Source organism: Micromys minutus (assembly GCF_963924665.1).
Source record: "Micromys minutus genome assembly, chromosome: 9".
NCBI classification, from domain to species: Eukaryota; Metazoa; Chordata; class Mammalia; order Rodentia; family Muridae; genus Micromys; species Micromys minutus.
Genome location: NC_137978.1, coordinates 62387634 through 62410342, shown reverse-complemented (window position 1 = coordinate 62410342; position 22709 = coordinate 62387634). Strand labels below are relative to the sequence as shown.

General features: G+C 40.4%; 1 protein-coding gene across 4 annotated transcripts in view; it reads right to left on the bottom strand.

Moving 5' to 3' along the window:
* RERE (arginine-glutamic acid dipeptide repeats) overlaps nt 1-22709 on the bottom strand; it is a 312095-nt gene that overhangs the window by 227704 nt on the left and 61682 nt on the right. The window contains exon 1 of one of the 4 annotated variants that reach the window (XM_080921405.1): nt 2144-2219. The exons of the other annotated variants lie outside the window; for them this stretch is intronic. The gene's annotated coding sequence lies outside the window, so the exon portion shown is untranslated. Of the gene's footprint in view, nt 1-2143; nt 2220-22709 lie in introns of those variants that run through there. 4 annotated transcript variants of the gene reach the window in all.

The window sequence follows — 22709 nt, the reverse complement described above, 5'->3', positions numbered from 1 at the left end:
GAAGCAGTCTAGTTGATGCCATGGATGCTAGGCTAGCATTTGAGTTTCACAAAGTAACACTAGACTAGAGAACAAAGACTCCCTTCCTCCCTCTTTTTTAAACAACATAGTGACTTCCTGTTATAAAATTTTGTTTCCACTGGCTTCTTGGACTATACAATAGCAAGCAAAAACCTTTTGACCTTGGGAAATAATGGCAAATAGAAAACCTATTAACATTATACATTCCTCAAAATCAAAAATAAATTCTCACAAGTCAACTATTACACGGACAAACAAAACCTTGTTTTGTTTCTATCATTTGCTGAAAATCAATTATGGTGGCAATGGGTGAGGGATTAAGAAACAGCCTGGCAAATTCACAAAAGCTCTAATGTAAGATAAAACTACCCTGCAGGAACGGCCAGAGCCTCCTGACCTAACAGCTGTACACAATCCCACTAATTAAAAATGAAAGGCTGGTCTGCATAACACAAGGGCAACGCACTGAGCCTTCCTGACAAGTGGCCACAGGTCACCACTCTTCCCTCTGCCCTATAGTGTAGAAAGTAAATCAGACACAGCTGAAGGTACCTAAATGTTCTCTCTCTCTCTGACAGACTCCCTCCCCCCTTACCCCCCCCCCACTTTCAGAAATCACCACGATACAGACTAGAGCATGGTCCTGTGGACTATTAAAAATACTACACAAAGGAAGTAGAGCCACATTACATCAGCTCTTGCCTCAATTCATAAATGCAAAACCGCAGAACAAGGCAAAAATCTAAAAACCCTTTTCTGCAAATCTTAGGATGAATTAACATTGTCAGGTCTTTAAACATATTACTGAACAGGTCTCGTTGGCGATTACGTTCAGAAGCCAAGGGGAGGGAAAGTGTAATCTTAGTCATTTTATCATGCAAGGAGATCAAGTAGCACTTCAGTGCCTGCCAGAGCACAATGGGCAGGAAGGCTCTGGAGTGAGAAGCACAGGCGCAGAGATCTCTTTCCGGAATAGTTTCAATGCTACTAAATCAGAACTGGCAAACAACAAGCGCAAGACTCTAAGACCCCACACACCACTGTGGAGTCACAGCCAGGCGTCTGCACACCTGTCTCCTGTTATTTTCCTAGGCGATGTAAATACTCAGAAAGGCAACGGTCTTTTTCCGGCCTGAGTCTACATATGCTTAAAAATGAAGAGCTAGCTGTGCTTCTGGAAATAATTGCCCACAGAATGGATAGGATATTGTTCCCATGTGCAAGGGGAAGGTCTTAAATCATGTCTACTTTAAATTTGGAGTTCCCTGGGAAAAAGGAACAAGAACTCAATATCACTCGTTGGCAGAGTTTAAGATCTTTGTCAACTCTGTTCGCAGCTTTTGCTTAAATGTCTCAATCTTGAAAGCATCCAGGAATGCAATTTCAAAGGGAAACTGTAATCTCATTGACCCCCATGTTTATTCACATACCATTTTTGAGACTGAACATATGGCTGAGAGACCTCCAGCCAAACAATGCCCCACAGAGTCACTGCCACATGTGTGCCAGGAACTCTTAAAAACTGAGAGTAAGACAATGTAGCCTGTTACAGGCATTTTTCTCAGCAAACAGTAAGTGGTTAAGCAGGTCTCATAGCAGCAGAGGACTTCTAAATAGGCAAGGGGGGGGGAACCAACACACACACACACACACACACACACACACACACACACACACACACACACTGGGGGTGGGGGCACAAATGGCAATTTAAACTAAATGAAAACGTTCTCAAGAACCCTGTACTGCATTTATTTTGGTCAAGAAGCAAATCACAGGTGTTCAGCATTTCTTTATTACCAAATCCATTAAATTCATTTTATTTTTGAACTTATATTTACTCCCCAGCAAGCAGTGAAGTTTCAGCTAAAACAGCTACTTTTACATCACATGCTGTTCATCTTCAAGCAGGCTTTACTTTCAGAAGAAAAAAGAAAAAGGAAAAAGCAAACATACTCAAACATTTTTAAACTGCCTTTTCTCTGCCCCAAAGACGTTTGCTATTCGGTTTACTTTTAGTTGAAATTTCCGGTGCTGCGAGCTATCATTAAGAAACAAATTCCAACTGTAATGTACCAACTCCCCATTCATAACACTCACCAGTTCACCTCTCAACACCCACCTCCAGGAGCCCACACGCCACTTGTCGGTCCAACTTCCAGCCCGAGATCTGCGTCCCCTCCCAGCACAAGGCCGCCGGCCACTAGCCCGAGCGTCTGGGCCAGTCCTCCTCCTCCTCCTCCTGGGGCGCGGGGTCCCGCAAGCCCCAGGGCTAGAGCCGGGCGGGCGGAGCCGAGGAGCCTAAGAGGCGGGCAGAGCTGGGCGGCGAATTGCACCTCCAAACAAAAGGAGGCCGGGCGCCGGCCCCGCGGGTGGGTCCGGGCTGCTACAGGCGCCCGCCCTCGGCTGGGGATGCGCTGGGCCCACGGCCACAGCGCTCACTCGAACTCCTTCAGCCCCGGCGTCCTGGCCAGCACTGCCACGTGCCTGTGACCCAGACTAGAGAGAAAGAGCCGCCAGAGCGCAACGGCGGCCAGCAAAACCCGGGCTGGAACGAGGCCGGCTCCGCACGCGCCCAGGCCGCCACCACGGAGCTAGCACACACAATGCCTGCAGCAATAGTAGCTCCTTCCATGCCCCGCCACCCTCAGGTTCCCCCAATCCTCCCAGCGTTCCCAACAGCCGGAACTGCAAGGCTGTGTGATTGATGGCAGCTCTTAATAGCGTGGTCAGCTAGAAAATGCATCTGCAAGCAAGATATTAAAGAGGCAGCGCATCCCCGATTGTGATCAGCAGTTCACACATCCTAGAGCAACCTCAGCTTCAACCAGGAATACTAATGCTAAACCACCTCTGATGCCTGTAACAAATACAGATGACACAACTAAGGTCCACAGACAGCCAAACACTTGCTTTCAAAGACCACAGGAGAACAGAGCAGCACTGTTTGGTGGCAAACATTTCGACCCCCATTTTCTTTATAATTTAAAATATTCTCTAAGTGACTTCATTAAATCTTTCCCAACCGCTTCCAAAAGGAAATAAAGATCCATCTGCTACACAAAATGTAGGTTGAGCTGGGCTTGATAGAAACTCACCCAATAAAATGCACATTCTTTGTCATGTGGCTTTAAATAAATTCATCAACTAGATTCCAGGCTTCATCATTAACTCATAAATTCAACTGGAGAGTTACCAACTGAAAATTTCAAAGTACTTCCCCCCCAGCCCCCAATGAAGTCTGCTCAAAATATTATCAACTTGCTAAATTTTATTAAAAATAGATCTAGCTTTACTTGCACCATGTACTCTACTGCTTAGTAGTAATAGCAAAGATTATTTGGTCCTTAAAAAGGAAACATCTAGGAATTTTTCAGACCTCCTAAAAGAATGTGGATTTAAAGTACAAGCCTAGCTATTGACCAATATTAAAAAGTAGCATGCGCCACATTTAAATGGCCACTTGGTGCCTTCGCTAGTGTACCATTCACCTTTGGGCAAATTTTCTCAAACAGTTTTATGCACATTAATTCAACTTTTAAAGACAGAATAAATTTTCTAATTTACTGGGTATCTTTTTAGGCAGAGAATTTTAGACAAGATTAGAGTAACTTTTTTTTCTTAAACTGTTTAAACAAAGTAGAAGGAGTTAAGGGTAGAATCCAGGGGCTCTCCCTTATTAGCACCAATCATAAAACTGACATGAGAGGCCAAACCTACTTGGGACTGGCCTCCATCTTAAAGAAAAGGAAAAAATGTCTCAGAACTTGACCTGCAGCGGAGCCCAAGCTGTGCTCAGGTACCAACCAGGAAGGACCCCAAGCTTTTCTGACAGACCCATTGTCTAAAAGGACTACTTCACAGAGAGTCTGAAAACACTAAGAAGAATAACTGAACTTCTACATTCTGAGCTCCTACTACACTAGCCTCTAGGAGTTCTGTGCACTTGATAGTGCACTGTTTAAATTGTTATTATATGGGGAGGGGTGCACATGCAGACATATGAAGGTCAGAGGACAACTTGGTAGAAGTTGGCTTTCTTCTTCTACCATGTGGGTCCTAAGGGTGGAACTTACTAGGTCATCAGCTCGGCAGCAAGTACCTTAAATCACTGAGCCACCTCAGAAGTGGCTTTTACAGAATCGGATGACACAAATCTTTAGCTCTTCTTTTGAAGCCTCTTCTCACTCACCCATACCCAGAGCACCCAATTACACCAGTCTTTCCATTTCCATAGCATCAGATTTCTACCATAAACCTATACTGCTTTTTCCACTGTAATAGAAATAATCTCTCAGATGCCCCCTTCACATGTAGACCATCATCTCAAATAACTTGTTTTTAGCAAAGTAATATACCTTCTCTCAACCTGTAAAATCTAATAAAGGCACTGGTAAGACAGCTCAATGGCTAAAAACATCTGCACCAAATCTGACAGCCTGAGTTCAATACTTGGGACCAACACAGAAGAAAAGAACTGACTTACCAGGATGTCTTTTAACCATCCCAAGTGTACACATTGCACAAATATGTTCCAGCACAGAAAAAATGTTAGAAGAGAAGGAGGAGAACCCCAGCAAAAAACAAGATTTTTCAACCCATGTTATAATGATGCAAACACTGGTCCTAAAGTGATTTATACAGATCCTGGGACCCAACTAATATCCTATTTGCAATTACGGGTTCTTATGAGTTAATGAGGAGTTAGAAGTGATGGCATGATTTTAACTCCAACACTAGGAAGGCAGAGGCAAGCAGGAAACCTAGTCTACATAGTGAATCCCAAGCCAGTTAGAGCTACACAGTGACACCCTCTCAGCCAAAAAAACTAAACCAAAAGCTAAGAGTTCATGAGGTCCAGAAGCCACCATTAACTCAAAATCAGCTCTTGGTACTTCTGATATTTAGGCAATAGGCACTCATATTGAGCAATATAAACAGAATACAAAATTTTGAAAGCACTTTGTACACATATTCAATCTTCCAAGTTTCTCAGAATATGACTGTGTTGCAAATTCTGCCAAAAAAGGAGAAATGCAATGAATTTAATGTTCTTTCCTCTATTCTCCCTGTCATGGAAGGCTATCCAAAGACTCTGACTAAAAACTCCCAATAGTGGTTTCAGACCATTCCAAACCTACCTCCACACCACCCAAAACAAAGAATTTGCCTTAAACATAATTGAGATGAGTTTTTAATTAAGGCACCTGCAGAGGGAAATAAGAGTTACTATAACAAAAGTACGCATTTTTCAGGTGGTTCAGCACATGACAAAGACTGCTGCATGGTATGGATGAAACAGTGCTAGGCATACCCAACCTCCCCAGACATTCTATCCCCGTTGCTCTCAAGTGCTGCACAGGAGCTCTTAGTGCCTACGGGATCTCCTTCTGGGCACATCAGATATCACTTCCTTTTGCCCTAAGCTCCACTCCACACTAAATCCAGTTCCTGGATTCCTAATAACCCTCACTTATCAAAACAACCCTGTCAAGTTGAATACCATTAACAGATAATGAGAGGAGACAGCAGATGCAGTTAGGAGCAAAGCATTCCATCCTCTACAGGCCTCAGCATGCAGCCAAGTGAGCTGACATCTGACTTTATCCTAGCAGTTATAATTAAATCGAAAGTCTACTAAACTAACATTAAAGCTATGACCAGGGACTGCCCACAGGGAAAACATGAAGCACACTCTGTCAACAGCTATACAGGGCCCACATTATTAAAGGTCTTCAACTTCCAACTTCTGCTCTGTCTACCCTCTCCACACTCTGCCTCTGCCACAGCAAAGAAGAATCTTAATTGCATCTTAGAAAGATGGGAGGTTTTGCTCGCTAGCCCTCAAGACAACTAAAAGAGAAAGGAAGGTGATATTATTTAATGTGACATTTTAAACAATGGTCAACAATATTAACAGCCAGGCAATATAACCAGGCAAAGTGATGAATATTTGTTAGCCCATCACTTGGAAGATGAACGAGAACCACAAGTTCAAGGTTAACCTGAACCTCATGAACTCCCATAGCAAAAAAGAAAGAGAGAGAGAGAGAGAGAGAGAGAGAGAGAGAGAGAGAGAGAGAGAGAGAGAGAGAGAGAGAAATAGGAAAAACAAACTATCCAACTGATTAATTGAATCAGTCCTGTAGGTACCAGTCAGTAAGGTGAATATGAACTTATTGACAAGTCCAGTAGCATAGGCCTTTAATTTTAGCACTATGTAGGCAGAAGCAGTCAGATCTCTCTGGTTATCAGGCCAGCTGGTGTACATAGCAAATTCCAGAACAGCCATGGCTTCTAAATATACCTTGTTTCCAAAAGTATGTAAATAAATAAATAAATGGACTTAGTGGTGTTAACTTTAAAAATTAATAAAGTGGAAAAAATAAAGAAGCCAGGAATGGGGGCTGGAGAGATGGTTTAGTAGTTAAGTACTTAAGACCTCTGTTCTTCCAGAGGTCCTGAGTTCAATTCCCAGCAACCACATGGTGGCTTACAACCATCTGTAATGAGATCTGATGCCCTCTTCTGGTGTGTCTGAAGAGAGTGACAGTGTGCTCACATACATAAAATAAATAAATCGAAGAAGCAGCAGCAGCAGCAGCTGCCGCCGCCAGGAATGATAGTACATATCTGTAGTCCCAACTCTTTGAAGGCAGAAGCAAGAGGAACTCTTCAAATTCAAGACCAGCCTTGCTATAAGGTGAGACTTGTCTCTCAATTAATGAATTAACTAATTTTAAGGGGAGAAATTATTTACTGTAAATATTTTCCCCAGACTATAATATCTTGTCCTTAGTTTTAATACTTAATTGGTTGTGTACAGAGACCAGAAAAGTCAGGTGCTCTGAAAGTAGAGGCTCAAGTACTAGGAATTAACCTAGGTCCTCTGCAAGAACAACAAGAGTTCTCAACCACTGAACCATCTCTCCAGCCCCATAATGTCTTTTTTTTTAAACTTAGAAAAGTTGTACATACTTTATGAAATAACTTATTAAGTTGCTAGGCATTGGTGGTATGGGCCTTTAATCCCAGCACTAAGGAAGCAAAGGCAGGCAGATTTTTGAGTTTGAGGCCAGCCTGTTCTACAGAGTAAGTTCCAAGACAACCAGGGATGCACAAAGAAGCTCTGTCTCAAAAAAACAAAAAAAACAACAATAACAAATAATAATAAGTTTTTCTAATATATGGCCCTTTGGCCGTATATTAGTTAAGTTTATGTAACTTACCTTTCTCCTTTCAAACCTACTAAAATGTCACCAGCTTGGAAAATCTTAACCAAAACTGTATTTCTTTGAAGTTCTTTTAGACTTTTTTAAATTAAAATGTTGTATTTTCCTATAAAAGAATCTAAACGGCTCTCTCGATGGCTTAAAGTTTCCCCAGGTTCTCTTCTGTAGGTGAATTTGCAAACATCTAAGGCCATGCACGTCTTCTGTCTGATGGTTTGTTGTTGATTTTTATTTCACAGAAATGAAATCCTACTGTTTATAGCAACTTGTTCATCTCCATTTACACCTGGCCATCAACACCCCAATCCTGATCACAGCTGCACAAAATTTTATAGTATAGGAGTACAGTAATTAGGAAATTCCTTCTTGAGGCTGGCACAGAGTTTCTGGGTTTGTTTTTTCTGTTATAAATACTTTTACAACAAACTTCCATGAGAAGTCTTGTTTTGTATTCTACAGAGGGGGAACTAGGAACTCTTAGTTCACCTTGCTAGTCAGAGCTCAAAGGCTGGGCCAGCCACAGTAGGTACTGTCAGCACACACCTACTTGCTGTGGGAACTCTCCTTAGCATCTTGCCTTTCTAAAGGTATCTTTTGATTATTCCTCCTAATGTACCTAGTCCTAGGTACATCTAGCCTTTCCTGGTATCTCTTATGAGTGAAAAAAAAAAAATTCTATGAAGCTACTTTGATGTTAAATTCCAAAATTTTATTTTTCCATTTGAGCTCACATCTTAGCAGCAGACCCCAGAAGACAAGTGCTGCAATGCTATGTACCTTCACAGACCACCCAACTCAGATCAAAATGGTCTCTAGGTTCCAGTCTCCCCAAAAACGTTCCTGAGTTCCTAGCACTAAGTGATAACAGCACACTCTTCCTTTTAAGAAGAAAATCCTTGGTCAGACCTGGTAGTATACACCTTTATTTCCAGTATTTGTGAGTCAGAGGCAGGTGGATTTCTGAGTTCAAAGCCAGCCTGGCCTACAATATTGAGTTCCAGGGAAACCAAGACTATATGAAACAGAAACCAAGAGCTTCTGCTTCAAATAAAGAAACAGGTATGGAGGGCCATGCCTTTAATCCCAGCACACAGGAGGTAGAAGCACGTGGATAGCTGAGTTCAAGTCCAGCCTATTCTACAGAGTGAGTTCTAGGACAGCCAGGGCCACACAGAGAAACTGTTTTGAAAAGCATAGATAGATATATTAGATAGATAGATAGATAGATAGATAGATAGATAGATAGATAGATAGATAGATAGATAGATAGATATAGATAGACAGATAGACAGACAGACAGACAGAGATTAGACAGGCAAACCAGAAAAAAATCATTATTTATATCCTAAAGTAAAGTACATGTAAAATTAACTGCCTTGTTTGTTTCTATGTATCAAGTGTTACATAACCACCTAGAAATACATGACACTATCTTTCAAAAACTAATAAATGATAATAAACATATTAAATATAAGCTGCTTCTTTTGGATGGTTCACTCTATTCTGATAGTAACTTTCCCCCATGCCATTGCTACAAAGCCTGAAAGGCAAAGAAAGGTCAGACCCAGCCATACTGATTCTCACAGGGCATCCCTGCTGACCTGTGCTGTGCACTGACTCATCATGTCTCTCCCACACAGCCAGCATGGAGTGATTTGCTCACATATGCTTGGTAGGTAAAGGTGCTAAAAAACAGAAATATAAAGCATTAAATCAAGTAAACTGGTAATCATTATATCCACAGAATATCATGAACACACCTGACACAATAACAAGAGTTAAAGTTTATATACTTGAATGTCATTTCAATATCTAATTTTGCATTTGGTAAATAAACTTGTGAATAAATATAAAGTTAGATAAACATTATTAGAACCCAGACTTTCTCTTTTGTTTTTGAGACAGGGTCTTGCTGTGTAGTTCTGCTTGGACTCAACAGGGTGCAAAACAGTCCTCCTTCCTGCCTTTGTCTCCTATCAAACTACAAGTACAGAAGGACAACAGTAAAGCTAGGCAATAATTAAACTTCATGTTTTATACCAAGAGCCCCAACCATATTTCACATAAACTAAACAAACAATAACTTCTTATTAAGTTTTAAAAAGCATTGCCTTGGGAAATCCTAAAAAGTATCAACATCACTAAAACATATTCTAGGAGAAAAAAACACAACTTAGGCGTGTTATCACCTTATCTATTTACAAGAAGGGAGAAGTAAATGCAACCAAAGGCCAGGCAGGAAGCACAGATTCCAAAAGTAAGCATCTCCCCCAAGGAAAGCAAACAAAGTCCTAAGGCAGCTCTAGGCAGCCTTCCTAACTGCCTGTGTGTATTCACTCTAAAACTCTAAACTAAGGTCTCAATGTAAAATGACAGACAAGAGGCAGCTGAGAGGAGAGGCTGGGGACACACTCAGGACACACATCTTGATGCTGGATGGGATGTTTAGAATGAAGCCTGAGTGTCTCAGTGGGGGTTCCAGCCAAATTTACTGAAGAAAGAATAAAGTAACACAAAGTCCAGAATCATTATACCAAGAGTTGAAAATATTAACTAGATATTTGTAAAATCAAAATAACATACACAAACCTGAAACACTGCTTTTGCCTTTTTGTTGTTATTCTGATTTGTGGTTTTTCTAGTACTATGCCTCTAACAAACTAAACTCTTTTACAATAAAATCACCATCTTTTCTCAGAAAAAAAAAAAAACGTATTAAATGTTTCAAAAAAAAGTAAATGACTACTATTTACAAGGTTCAACATCACAGGGAGCATTACTGAGTCAGTAATTCTCTGCATAAGGAACAATTACTTCCCTACAGGAAATGTCTGACTAGCCTAATTCAAACCATGCCAGAATACACTGATTAAAACAAAGTCCAAAACCAGGGTAAGAAGAATGCTTGACAAAACAACACAGAGCAGCTCCTAGTCTGCTTTAGAGAAGCTGAGAGTTGAAACTGTCATGAAGACAGATGATCAACACCCATTCTGGGAGTTTCTTCTTTAGCTGAGCAAAAAAGACAAATATTTAAATCACAGGAAATTCTGTTTCATAGAAAGAAAGATTCAGGCTAATGTCTTATGTTTACACCATTTCATTAATCCTGACAACAAAACCAAACACTGACCATTCCCTCCAATCTTCAGAGCAAGCTGACCACAATAAAAAATCATGAAAGCCAACACTGACTGGGTATGTGTGTCTAAAGGATTGCAGTGCAAACCATGTCCCAAGTCCTGAAAGGAAATGACTGCCCAATGCCTCCTTTACAGTCTCACCTTCCTTACAGAGCTTCTCCTGATGAGCCAATTGTAGGAGGCACTGGACAAATGGATATACGGTAGGGCTGACATCTTCCTAGTATCTTTCGCTGTAGACCTAGCAAGTAGCAAGTATCACAAGAGTCCTGTGATAATTTTTTTTCCAAAGGGCAGGGGGCAGGGAGGCAGAGGGTAAGGGGCAGGAGGAAGGAGGGAGGAACTCCATGAATTCGAGGAAACCCTGGTCTACATAGTGAGTTCACAGCCAGGCAGGGATAGAGAGACCCTGTCTCAAAAAAGGGGGGAAAAAAAAAAAAAGTCAAACAGAACAAAAAAATCTAGTACTATACATTGAGGAATGTTTATCAGCATACGGCCTCATAGTACCAACCTACAATCAAATAATATCAAATATTTTTATTTTTTTTCCAGCCAAGGACTATATACTTAGAGAAGTTAAAATGATTCCCAAACTAGAAAAACAGACCATCCAGAAAAAGATTATAAAAACTGAATCATGAGTATCACAAGATAGTCTTCAACACTGAATGGAGGAGGAAGTTACCTTTTATAATAAAAGCTAAAGAAAAATCACTGTAACAAATACTATGGCTTTTTAAAAAGCAATTAGCAGTGAGGTTAAGAACTGATACTAGCCACTTGATACATCTTTTCTGTCTCTTGATTTTTGTCATTACAAGGGCTTAGAGAGCTTACTGCTCTTCCTGAGGACCAGTACTCACAAAAAGGCTCACAGTCTGATAGCCTCTTCTAAACTCTGTGGGTTCCTGCACACATGTGATATACATAAACCGAAGACACAGGCATGAACTCATACAGACACATAAACAATACAGACTTTTATTAATCATTATATAAGTATTTGTTTGCCTGTAGACAAGGTTTCAATGCATCTCAAGTTATTCTAGAACTCTTTATCTCCCTATGTGGTCAAGAAAGACCCTTGAAGGTCCTGATTCCCCTGCCTCCCCTCAGAGAAGACTGGCACAAGCACAATGTTTTACTGTTTACCTCTAGGACAGCTCTCACTGGGAACCAAGCGACCTGGATGAGCATACATGAGTAGCAGGCATCCCTTCAACCTCACCTTTGCTGTACTCAAACATATAATCTGACCAAAGGTATCACTTGAAACAATTCATCCTAACAGGCTTCTGAAAGCTTGTAGTTCAATGTTCACTGTGCTACATCACTGAAACTGGAAGACGCTGAGCAATGCCTTAAGTTTAATTCTACAGCCAGGGAAACTAATTTAAAGTATAAACCAAGAGTCTAAAACAAAGACACTTCAGAAGCAAGCAGATCTATATAGGTGCAAGGTTATTGAAGGTTAGCCAAGGTTATTATTTCCAAGGCAAGGAAATTCTCCCCCCCCCCACAACTAAGCACAATGCCCCCAAAGAAAGGAAAGAGAGAGAGAGAGAGAGAGAGAGAGAGAGAGAGAGAGAGAGAAAGGAAGAAAGAAAGAAAGAAAGAAAGAAAGAAAGAAAGAAAGAAAGAAAGAAAGAAAGAAAGAAAGAAAGAAGGAAAGAAAGAAGGAAAGAAAAAAGCTGAGGGAAGACAAAGGTGCCTAGATAAATGGTAGAAGCTATGAGGAACAATGACAGGATTTTTCTTTGTAGCCTTGGCTGTTCTGGAATATGCTCTATAGACCAGGGTGGCCTTAACCTTAGATCTGCCTGCCTCTGTTTCTACCACCTCTTGGCCAAAAATATAATTTTTAAATTATCATACAAAAAAATGAAAACTTTAGGATCTGGAGACATGACTCAGTGGTTAAGAGCACTGACAACTCTTCCAGAGGTCCTGAGTTCAATTCCCAGGACCCACATGGTGGTGCACAACCATCTGTAATGGGATCTGATGCCCTCTTCTGGTGTGTCTGAAGAGAGCAACAGTGTACTCATATAACTAAAATAAATATTTAAAAATAAAATAAAAAACTTATAACTTGAAAATGAAAATAAAGACATCTCAACCATACAAAGCCAAAAAACTCTACTTTTAATATTAACTCTTGAAAAGATACTCCACAAACAAAAGAAAATTCAAACAAAAAAATTATTCCTACAGGGATGTGCAAAATGACACCACAGTAAGAGCTCTCTTAACAGTGAGGTGGTAGGTCCCAACACAAAAGCAAGGCAAAGGCTTCTAAGCAGAAACCACCAAAAGTAATCTAGATGATTAAAGTTTCTATCACACTAAAAGATGTTTTCTAGAGAGCTGCTAGAAAATGTAAGTCTAATTTAAAGATAGCAGCAAACAAAACTAAGCAAAGAAACAAGAACTCCATGGAATGCAGGGGTGATGCCTGGTATATGCAGAGGCCAGAAGAGGTAGTCAGACCCTCGGAAACTAGAGTTACAGATGTTCTTCTAGGCTACTATGTGGGTGCTAGGAATCAAACCCAGATCCTCTGGAAGAACAGCTACTGCTCTTGATCACTGAAACATTTATTTATCCTTGAAGAAACAAAATTAAATCCAAGTACAATGTGTGTTTCTGTTATAGCAATATGTGCAATCTAATAATAACATGAATATTCAATATTGATTAACCACAAACTGTTCATATAACCAAGCTGGGAAGAAAAGAGAATAAAAAATCAGGTCCCTAATTAAATGAACTCAACAAGTCGTTAGAAAATAAATATATAAGTCAAATATAAAAACATAAGAGTGATATTTAGTAATACTGAAATAAACAGCAAAAGAAACATTTATAAAATTTAAAACAAGAAGCTGATGCCTCAGGAGATAAGCACTGGCTTTTCTTTCAAAGGACAAGGTTCAATACCTAGCACCCACTTGGCAGCTCACAGCCACGTATAATTCCAGCTCCCAGTAATCTAACACTCTTCTGCCTCTGTAGGCATCAAGTAGTGCAGAGACAAGTATATAAACAAGACATCTGTATGCATAAACTAAATGACTGAAGTTAAAACAAGACAGGGAAGATGTTGTATACCCATAATCACAGCTTTTCAGGAGGCTGAGGCAGGAGGATTGCTAGCCAGTATAACATAACACACCCAACCATCCCCAATAAAAGCTAAAACAAATTCTCTGTGAACAGAGCCCAGGAATGGGCAAGAACTCGAGAAATAAACCTGCAACATTGCTGGGTTATTTTACATATTTTAGATTTATTTATTCGTATGTGAATGAGCATCTTATCTGCATGTATATATGTACACAACACGTGTGCCTGGTGCCTGAGGAATTCAGAAGGGGTTGGATCCCCTGATACTATAGATTATTGTAAAAGCCACTATGTTGGTACTCAGAATTAAAGCAGGGACCTCTACAAGAATTATTGTTCTTAACCACTGAGTCATGGCTTAATTCTTAATCTAGATTCTTAAGTCTATACACATTCATGAAATTTTAAAATAACAAAATTAAGATATTACCAACTTTAAAAAAAAAAAAAACTGCTGACAGGGTAAGTTATATATAGTAACTGGTAAACAGCGGCTTCTATGCATGAGGTCCTGGGTGTGAGAGGTCCTGAGTTCAGGTTAAAATCACAGAACTAGGGGTAATCATACACAGGTACAACAAAATTGTTCTTTTTTAAAAAAAACAAAGCTGCAGTGAAACAATGTTCTTGAGAGGCTCAGGCTATGAATCAGTCAGGTAAGAGCCTGACTCACAAGCCCACAAGTGCCCATCAGGCATGTGTAAGTGCATGCATGCATCCAGCACCAGGAAGAGACAGAGACAGGCAGATGCCTAAGACTTCATAGGCAAGTCAACAGCCAATATTCTATGATATTATAGATTCTTCCCTTCCTCCCCACTGAAAAATAAAAACCTAAGTAATATTAACAACCATACATGTGCTGCTGGTCCTGGATTCTTTAAGTAGGCTGAGCAAGCAAGTCACTATGCAGCACCTGTCCAAGGCCTCTGCAGAAGCCTCCAGGTTCCTGCCCTGTTTGAGCTCCATGTCCTGACTTCCTTCAATGATAAACAGTGGAAGTGTAAGCCAAGCAAACCCTTCATCGAAGCAGTAACAGCACCAACTAAGACACGATAGAAAGAGAAAACTTTCCCAAAAGTTGTCCTCTGGCAATTTATACACACAATTACCCCCCCCCACACACACACACACCAAAGGAACAAACAACAACAAAAGGGACCTGTTGCTAAAGACTTGGCTTAAGGTTTAAGACAATTGTTGCTCTTCAGAGAAGTTAGGTTTGATTCGAAGCAACTTCATGGCTAATGCACATATATTCATGCAAGCAGTCACACACAGACAATAAAAATAACCATTTAACCAAAACAGAGAACAGAAACAATGGATGCCAGTGATGTGCATACGTGTAGTAGGGAGGGAAAAGGAAGCTAGAAAACAGGATAGGAAGGAGGTGCCAGAAAGGTAAGTCAAGCCACACTTTGTAGCTCTATAATCCCAATACTGTGAAAGTCATGAGGACCCCGAGTTTGAGGCTATATGAGGCTACACTTCTTTTAAAAGAAAAAGTTCTTGTGAGAGAAGGGGGGGAGGGGGGAGGGAGGGAGGCTAAAGAGATGAGAGACTTGCTTAGAATGTGTAAAAACCCTGGGTTCAATCCCCAGCATATTTAAAAAAAAAAAAAAAAAAAGTTAGTGAGTGTGTTACAGAGTACTGTAGGAGTGTTTCTATAGATAATTCCGTGGCCTCAAGAGCAGAAAGAAGAGGAAGAAGGGAGAAGGGAAAAGGGGGGGGGAGGGGGAGAAGGAGGAGGAGGAGGAGGAGGAGGAGGAGGAGGAGGAGGAGGAGGAGGAGCAGAAAAGATGAGTATATTCGTGAATAAACTATGTGAGACTTAAAAAATTAAAATCTCAAAGTGGCAGGTGGATTCAGGAGTAGTTATGGGGGGAGTAGAAAATAGAAATTTTCAAAATACAATGCATATATTATGAATGCACATATACTTAAAATACTATATTTTAAAAATTAAATTACAGTATCTCTCACACTAGTGAGTCACTAGTGAGAAGCATCATTTTGCTTGCATACCATTCCCTAAAGGCACCACTTAGATGGCTAACCGATTCTCAGACAACTGAGAGCAATGTGGAAGTCTGGCTTGCCTGTGTACTGTGCCATGGCAGGGTTTTCATGGAGGACTGAACCCAAAAGCAAAGACAAAAAGGAGGAAAAACTACAAGAATCTTGAGGAGTTTCTGCCCAAAAAACTTTTAAACTCTTTTCAGGTAGAAAAGAGGTACCAGACCAAGGATCCAATGACTTGGTTCCACAACTGCATATGACTGTTCATCGCTGAAGGAAGTCAGGACTGGAACTCAGGCAGGGCAGGAAGCAGGAGCTGATGCAGAGGCTGTGGAGGGATGCTGCTTACTGGCTTATTCCCCATGGTTTGCTCAGCCTGCTTTCTTACAGACCCCAGAACCACCAGCCCAGGGGTAACCCCACAAACAATGGACTGGGCCCTCACACACTGAATCATTAACTGAGAAAATGTTCTACAACTAATCTTATGAAGCATTTTCTCAATAGAAGCTCCCTTGTCCCTGTTGACTCTAGATGGCATCAAGTTGACATAAAACATCGTTCCTTTCCAAACACCAGTGTCAGACAGTGTACATCAGTCTATAAATCCAGCTGCAGGAGGAACCTTCATTCACAAGCATGCATATTTGTATACCAGGTGGAGTAGACCTGGTGAGGAGGGGAGATGACCTAACATTAACTGCATTTTGTCCTATGTAAACTGACACAAAATTGCTTTCTGACTGCCACACACATGCATGGCACACACATATTATACACATAAGTGACTGTAATAACAAAAATAGACAAATAAATATTGACGGTGTTTTTAAAGGGGATGACTCAATTCATAAAGTGCTTGCATCAACAGCAAGAGGACAGGAGTTAGAATCCTACAAGGAATGTAAATGGCAGGGCCTGTGTCACGTGCATCTGCAAACCCAGTAGTCCTCTATAATTCCAGCACTCCTATTATGAATTCGAAACAGAGACAAGAGAATTCCCAGGAGCTCATGGTCCAGCTCACCTGGTATAGACAGCAAAAAGACAGACAGGTTAAAAGGTGAAGATGACACCAAGGTTGTACTATGACTTCCATAGGTGGACATAGACAGATGGACAGACAGCACACGCACACATATACAGTTATTAGAAACCACCAAAGAGCTGTAATAGTCACAACTATAACAAATTCTTTGCAAAGTTTATAACATTAAAAGTTATTCCCTTTTTCTCTTTGAAGCAGAATAGATGACAAATCACCATAAGTGTGCATTGCAGCCCTACACAACTGGTGCATATTTATTAGGGACTGGGAGGCAGAAAGGCCACAAGACTGAACCATCTGGCTTGTCCCTCAATTAGCCACATATATATCCGCAAACCTGCAGTTTGCATTTGCATGCAGCAAATAAAAACATTTGATGAGATGGGACAGTTTGAAGCCATCGCTGCTTCACCTGGGAAACAATACCATCAGTACGACCCAGGACAAGGGTTAGTCCATCAGGAAGACACAGCCCTAGGCATGTTCACCTAAACACTAGACAACTAGTTAGTACTACAAACTCTCAATTATGATTCTCTGACCTCAGGAATGGACCGGGTTTAAGTGTGAAGGCATCCAGTTAGCAAATGAACTAATTAGAGTGTCATCCTGTCTACACTTCCTCGGAGACTCCACCAAAGTTCTGATGGTGAAAAGACGCCAACAAAAGCTTGTTGTGTTGTGGAACTTAAGGCACACAGATGCTTCACTCATAACCAGCAAGCTGAAAATCTTCAAGGCCCACCTGTAATTCAGATAGGAGAAGCTGGGCACAAGGGTAGAAGACACACTCAGGGAAACCTGGCCAAAGAGGGAACTGATGCTGGGCATGTGCAGAGGCACACGCATGTAATCCCAGCACTTGGAAAGTTGAGGCAGGAGAATCATGAATTTGAGACCAGCTGAACTATATAAGAACCTATCCCAGAGCCTTGGCCCCCGTATAAAAAGGGCAAGTCGTAAAATTATCAATGAAAAAGTTCCTGAACTGAGTTGAGTGTGAGGGTAAACACCTACGGTCCCAGTGAGTGTGGAAGAAGAATCAGGAGTTCAAGATCAACTCTGACTAGACAGAGCGTTTAAAACCACCCTGGATAACATGAGATACTCTCAAAATAAAAATTAACATGATTTTAACCAGTACCCAACATCATAGTGAATATAAAAATTGAAAAGAATCTAGAATAAAATAAGGTTATATATACTATAATCCTTGCTGTGTTAAGAATAGGGAAACTGAAGACAGGCACACTAAACCAGCAGCACCCAGTCACTGAACAAAACCCAGCATATTCACATAGCATTATTTGCTCTAAAACAGAAGTTACAAAGAATTGTGAGCATCATGAGGATGCTAGGAATCAAACCTAGGTTCTCTGGAAGAGTAACAAATGCCTTTAACCACTGAATCTCCAGCCGAATTTTTTGTTTGTTTGTTTGTTTGTTTGTTTTTAAGAGAAAAAGAAAAAATAGTCATGGACAATAAAACGGCTTAGGAAGGTATGGTCTAAGAAAATAAATGAAAAAGGAGTTAGAAGCATCACAAGTTTAGAACTATTATTCAACAAATAAAATCCTACTTTTTTTTTTAAAGTAGCAATAACCTATTAGGAATTGAGAAAAATAATTAGTATAGGTAATATTCTTAGAAGCGAAATTTTCTACTGTTCACTTCAAACATAACATGGCATATAACTCTCACTCCCCCACCTCTCTCATGCCCCCAAAAGTAATTATTTATTGGTTCTTCCTTTTAAAGGTCTCTTTTCCCTTTCTCTGTAGGGCTATCCCCGTGATTCAGTTCACAATATCATTATCTGCCTGGTGCCCACTCATACCACAATTAAATGACTCAAATAGGAGAAATGTACTGTCTCACGGTCTGGACAATAAAGTCCAACATTAAGATATCCACAAGACTGGTGTTTCCTGAGGCTGTGACAACAGATCTGCTTATAGGCCTCCAGCCACCCTCCTTGGCTTTGTGATTCTTAGGCAGATACACCTGGAGCATAGTTAGCACTCCATAAATACTATTTATAATATTACCAACTACGTTTTTAAGATAATATGTTTTAAAGTTTGTGTTATGTTTTGCCTGTGTGTATGTCTATTCACCACATCAGGGCCTCATGTCCACAGAAGGCAGAAGAAGGCATCAGATCCCTGGGAATTGGAGTTAGTAAGTGTCTGTAAACTGCCATGAATGTCCTGGGAATTCCACCCAGGTCCTTTGAAAGAGCTGCCACCGTTCTTACCCACTAAGCCATCTCTCCAGCCTCAACAGATGATATTTTAAACAGGAAAGAAAAATTAACAGAATTAAGATTTGGCATAAAGGGCTGGAGAGATGGCTCAGAGGTTAAGAGCACTGGCTGCTCTTCCAGGGGTCCTGAGACCAATTCCCAGCAACTACTTGGTGGCTCACAACCATCTGTAATGGGATCCGATGTCCTCTTCGAGTGTGTCTGAAGACAGCTACAGTGTACTTACATACATAAAATAAATAGATCTTTGAAAAAAAGATTAGGCATAAAAATTTTTTGACAACAACACAAAACTTGATATGGCTCTACATAAGCAAAAGCAGAGGCAGAAAGGCAAGCTTGTGTTGAATTAGACCTCCAAATTCAGAGGACCTACAAGTCTTGAAGTACCTTTGGAAATGATCATCACAGATGTAACTAAGATGAGGTCACTGGGTGAGTCACACAAAGGTGACAGACACTACAGAATGGGGATTTAGACAGGTGGACACTACAAGTAATGACAAAACCGAGACCCATTAAGAAAATATTGCTAGGATCTTCGAATGTAGGGCTTGAGAGATAGCGCACTGGTTAAGAATATGTACTGTTCTTGCAGAGGAACTGTGTTGGCACCCACTACCCATATGGCAGCTAGCAAATAACCAGGGATCTGACATGTTTTTGACTCTGCTGGCACCTGCACAAATATGATACACATAAAATCATGGAGAAGGCACTTGTATATACACACAAATAATCTTATAAAATTTTTACATATAGAACCATGCTCCTGTAGATGAATACTAACTATATCCACGTGTCGGTGAGCAAACCAAGAGACAATGGTGTTAAACCACATCTGGTCAATGCAACCACCTAACTGCACAGCTAGGATTTAAATTGGTCCTGCATGCCAAAACAAAAGTCTATCTGGCATAAGAATCCAAATCATCAGTCAATAAATAGAGGCTTCCATCTCTGACCCTTTCTGCCTACCACAAACCAATCAGAACTTTTGTTAGATAAAAGACGGGGTGCTAAGTAGGGACTGTTGATCAATTAGGGCCATCAAATCCTGAAAACCCTACATTAAAGTATTCTATTGACCAGATTAAACTATCCATTATCAAAATGGAGAACAGCAAATAAAGTTACAAAAAGACAAGAAAAAACCTAACAACTTAGTCATAATACACCCTTGGGTTAGAAATAAGAATGAACACACAATCCAGGATCTGAAAGGGCTTTTCCCAAGAAGAGGGCAGCAATGACACTGCCTGCAGCTCACCATAAAAGTATGTGAGACTCTGTGTTCACCCTCCTAAGGAAAACACAGAAACAACCTAAGGAGAGAAGTGAGCTTTTAAAATTAAGAATAGTGACTCTAAAGAGCGAGGGGTATTTTTAAGTACCAACCAGTCTGCCTTCCCACCACCCCATTAAGTATGTTCCATGATACTGCCAAATAAGGCCTTTAAGGAGTTCACCTTTGATTAAACTACTTTCACAGCGAATGGCTTAAAGCGCCATTAATCCAGACTATACTGCAGGAACTGATTTTTGTCATAGCCAGGATCAACAGAAGTAACAGTTATTTAAATAAATCAACTGCCTACTGTTGAGTAGAAGCAACGTGTCTGACATCAAGTATTCAGTGCCAACAAATTCTAACAAGTAGGCTGTTTTAAGCTCCAACACAGGAAGGAAAGTAACTCTTCCTATAGAGGACAGTTTGGCTTTTTTGAATAAAAAGGCTTTATTGCTGAGAAAATAAAAATTTGGGACAATCTGCTTTCAAGTTCTGGGAGACCACTATTACTACACTGCACAAACAAACAGGACAGATGCCCTGACACAAAACCGTGTTTTGTTTCCAGCCAGGAACCATCTTTCCTGGCAATGAAGTGCTAATGGCAAATCAACCTACATGGCTGCAATGGACTCAACTTGTTACCAAAGAGTCTGTGCTAAGCCTCTGCCAAAACTCTAGTCTGACACAGAAAAGTAGCTATATACTTCACTAACTATATTCATTCTTTTTTATTATTTTATTTATATATCTTTATATGATATGTAATATGTATCAGTGTTTTGCCTACAAGTACATCTATGAACTTCATGCCTGGTGCCTGTGAAGGCCAGAAAATATCAGATCCTATAGAACTTAAGTTACTGATGTTGTGAGGTACCATGTGGGTTCAGGGAACAGAACCTAGAAAAGCAGACAGTGCTTTTAACCACTAAGCCATCTCCCCAGCCCCAGAAAACCAGTTTTAATATTGTTACCACCAAGAATTCTACCTGTAAACCCAAAAGTTACCATCAGAATCTGTTTTTAATTGGAGTGGCAAAGCACAGGACAAGCAGTCAAAAGGCCCAGTATTTGATCTTGAGCAGCACACAATAAGAAAATGTAACATTTATATCTTCTAGTATCCTAGCAAGTACATTTGTTCTTTATGGTAACAAAAGCAGCCCTATTTATATGCATAAGCTTAAGCTGGCACTCTTGGGTAAATATAGAAGCCATCCAAGCATATAAGCTGTACAGAGGTGGACAGTGGCTATGGTGGTTTCTGTATATACAAACAACTATGAGAGTGGCTTTCAAAAGAAAAAATATTTTATGACACAGAAAATTCAAATGTCAATGTTCACAGATAAACTTTACTGAAAATGTTCTTGCTCATTTGCTTATTTGCTTATAGCAACTTCTGCATGTCAAAGACAGGGTTGAAGGAGGCTAGAGAAATGGCTAAGCCATTAAGAGCACTTGCAGCTCTTAGAGAGGACCTGCATTTGATTCTGAGCACCCACAGGGAGGCTTACAATCATCCTTAACTCTAGTTCCAGGGAATCTGATGTCCTCTTCTAACCGCCTCCGCTACCAGGCAGCACATGGTACACACAGACACATCCAGGCAAAACACTAAAACATACCAAATAAATTAAATCTTTAAAAATAAAAGGGGGCAGGAGGAGATTGCTGGGCAGTGGTGATACACATCTTTAATCCCAGCACTCAGGAGGCAGAGGCAGGTGGATCCCTATGAGTTTGAAACCAGTCTGGTCTACAAAGTGAGTTCTAGGACACCCAGGGCTGTTATACAGAGAAACCCTCTCTTGAAAAACAAAGAGGGAGTAAGGTGAGTTGGAAAACTAAAGACAACAGAGCCTACAAAGCCTGAAATATTTACTCTATGTTCCCTTTCATGAAAGGCTTTTCTATTTATAGATATTATATAATGAATATTCAACTTCCTTTCTCCAAAAGCCTTGAATCAACTCCACTTTTCACCTCTTCTAAGGAAAAATGAATAGAGAGGGTAAAGGACATGAGGGAGCACATGAGAGAGGGTAAGTGAAGAAGAAAGAGCAGGCCTATTGCATGCAGGAGGCTAAGGGAAAAGATCTGCCTACCCAGTAGGTTAGACCATCAGCTCAACCCCTTAGGCCACTAAAGGTTAATAAAGTAAAGGACAAAGTGATTGGCTTCATGCCCTTGGGACACTGCTGAATGCAGTGCACATAATACATGAAGGATTCTGGAACATTCAGCACTGGGAAACATCAATCCATCAGGTGTCCAACTTCAACAATGTTCACTCAGAGTTGTTGAGAATGTAAGTTTGTAGCAGAGTGTATGCTCAGTTCCTACCTAGAAAATCTTGCAAACACCAGCTATTTCCTTCCTTTTGCTTACTGTTCCACAAATGCCCAAAAAGCAAATTCAGTTCAATTAAGTTGAATAAATAAAAATCTCAGCTTTTATATGGCAGTGTGTTTATATCAAGCAAATATATTCTCTAAGGTCAAATAATTATGTATTATCTAGCAAACTTTCTAAGCCATTCTTTCCAAATCT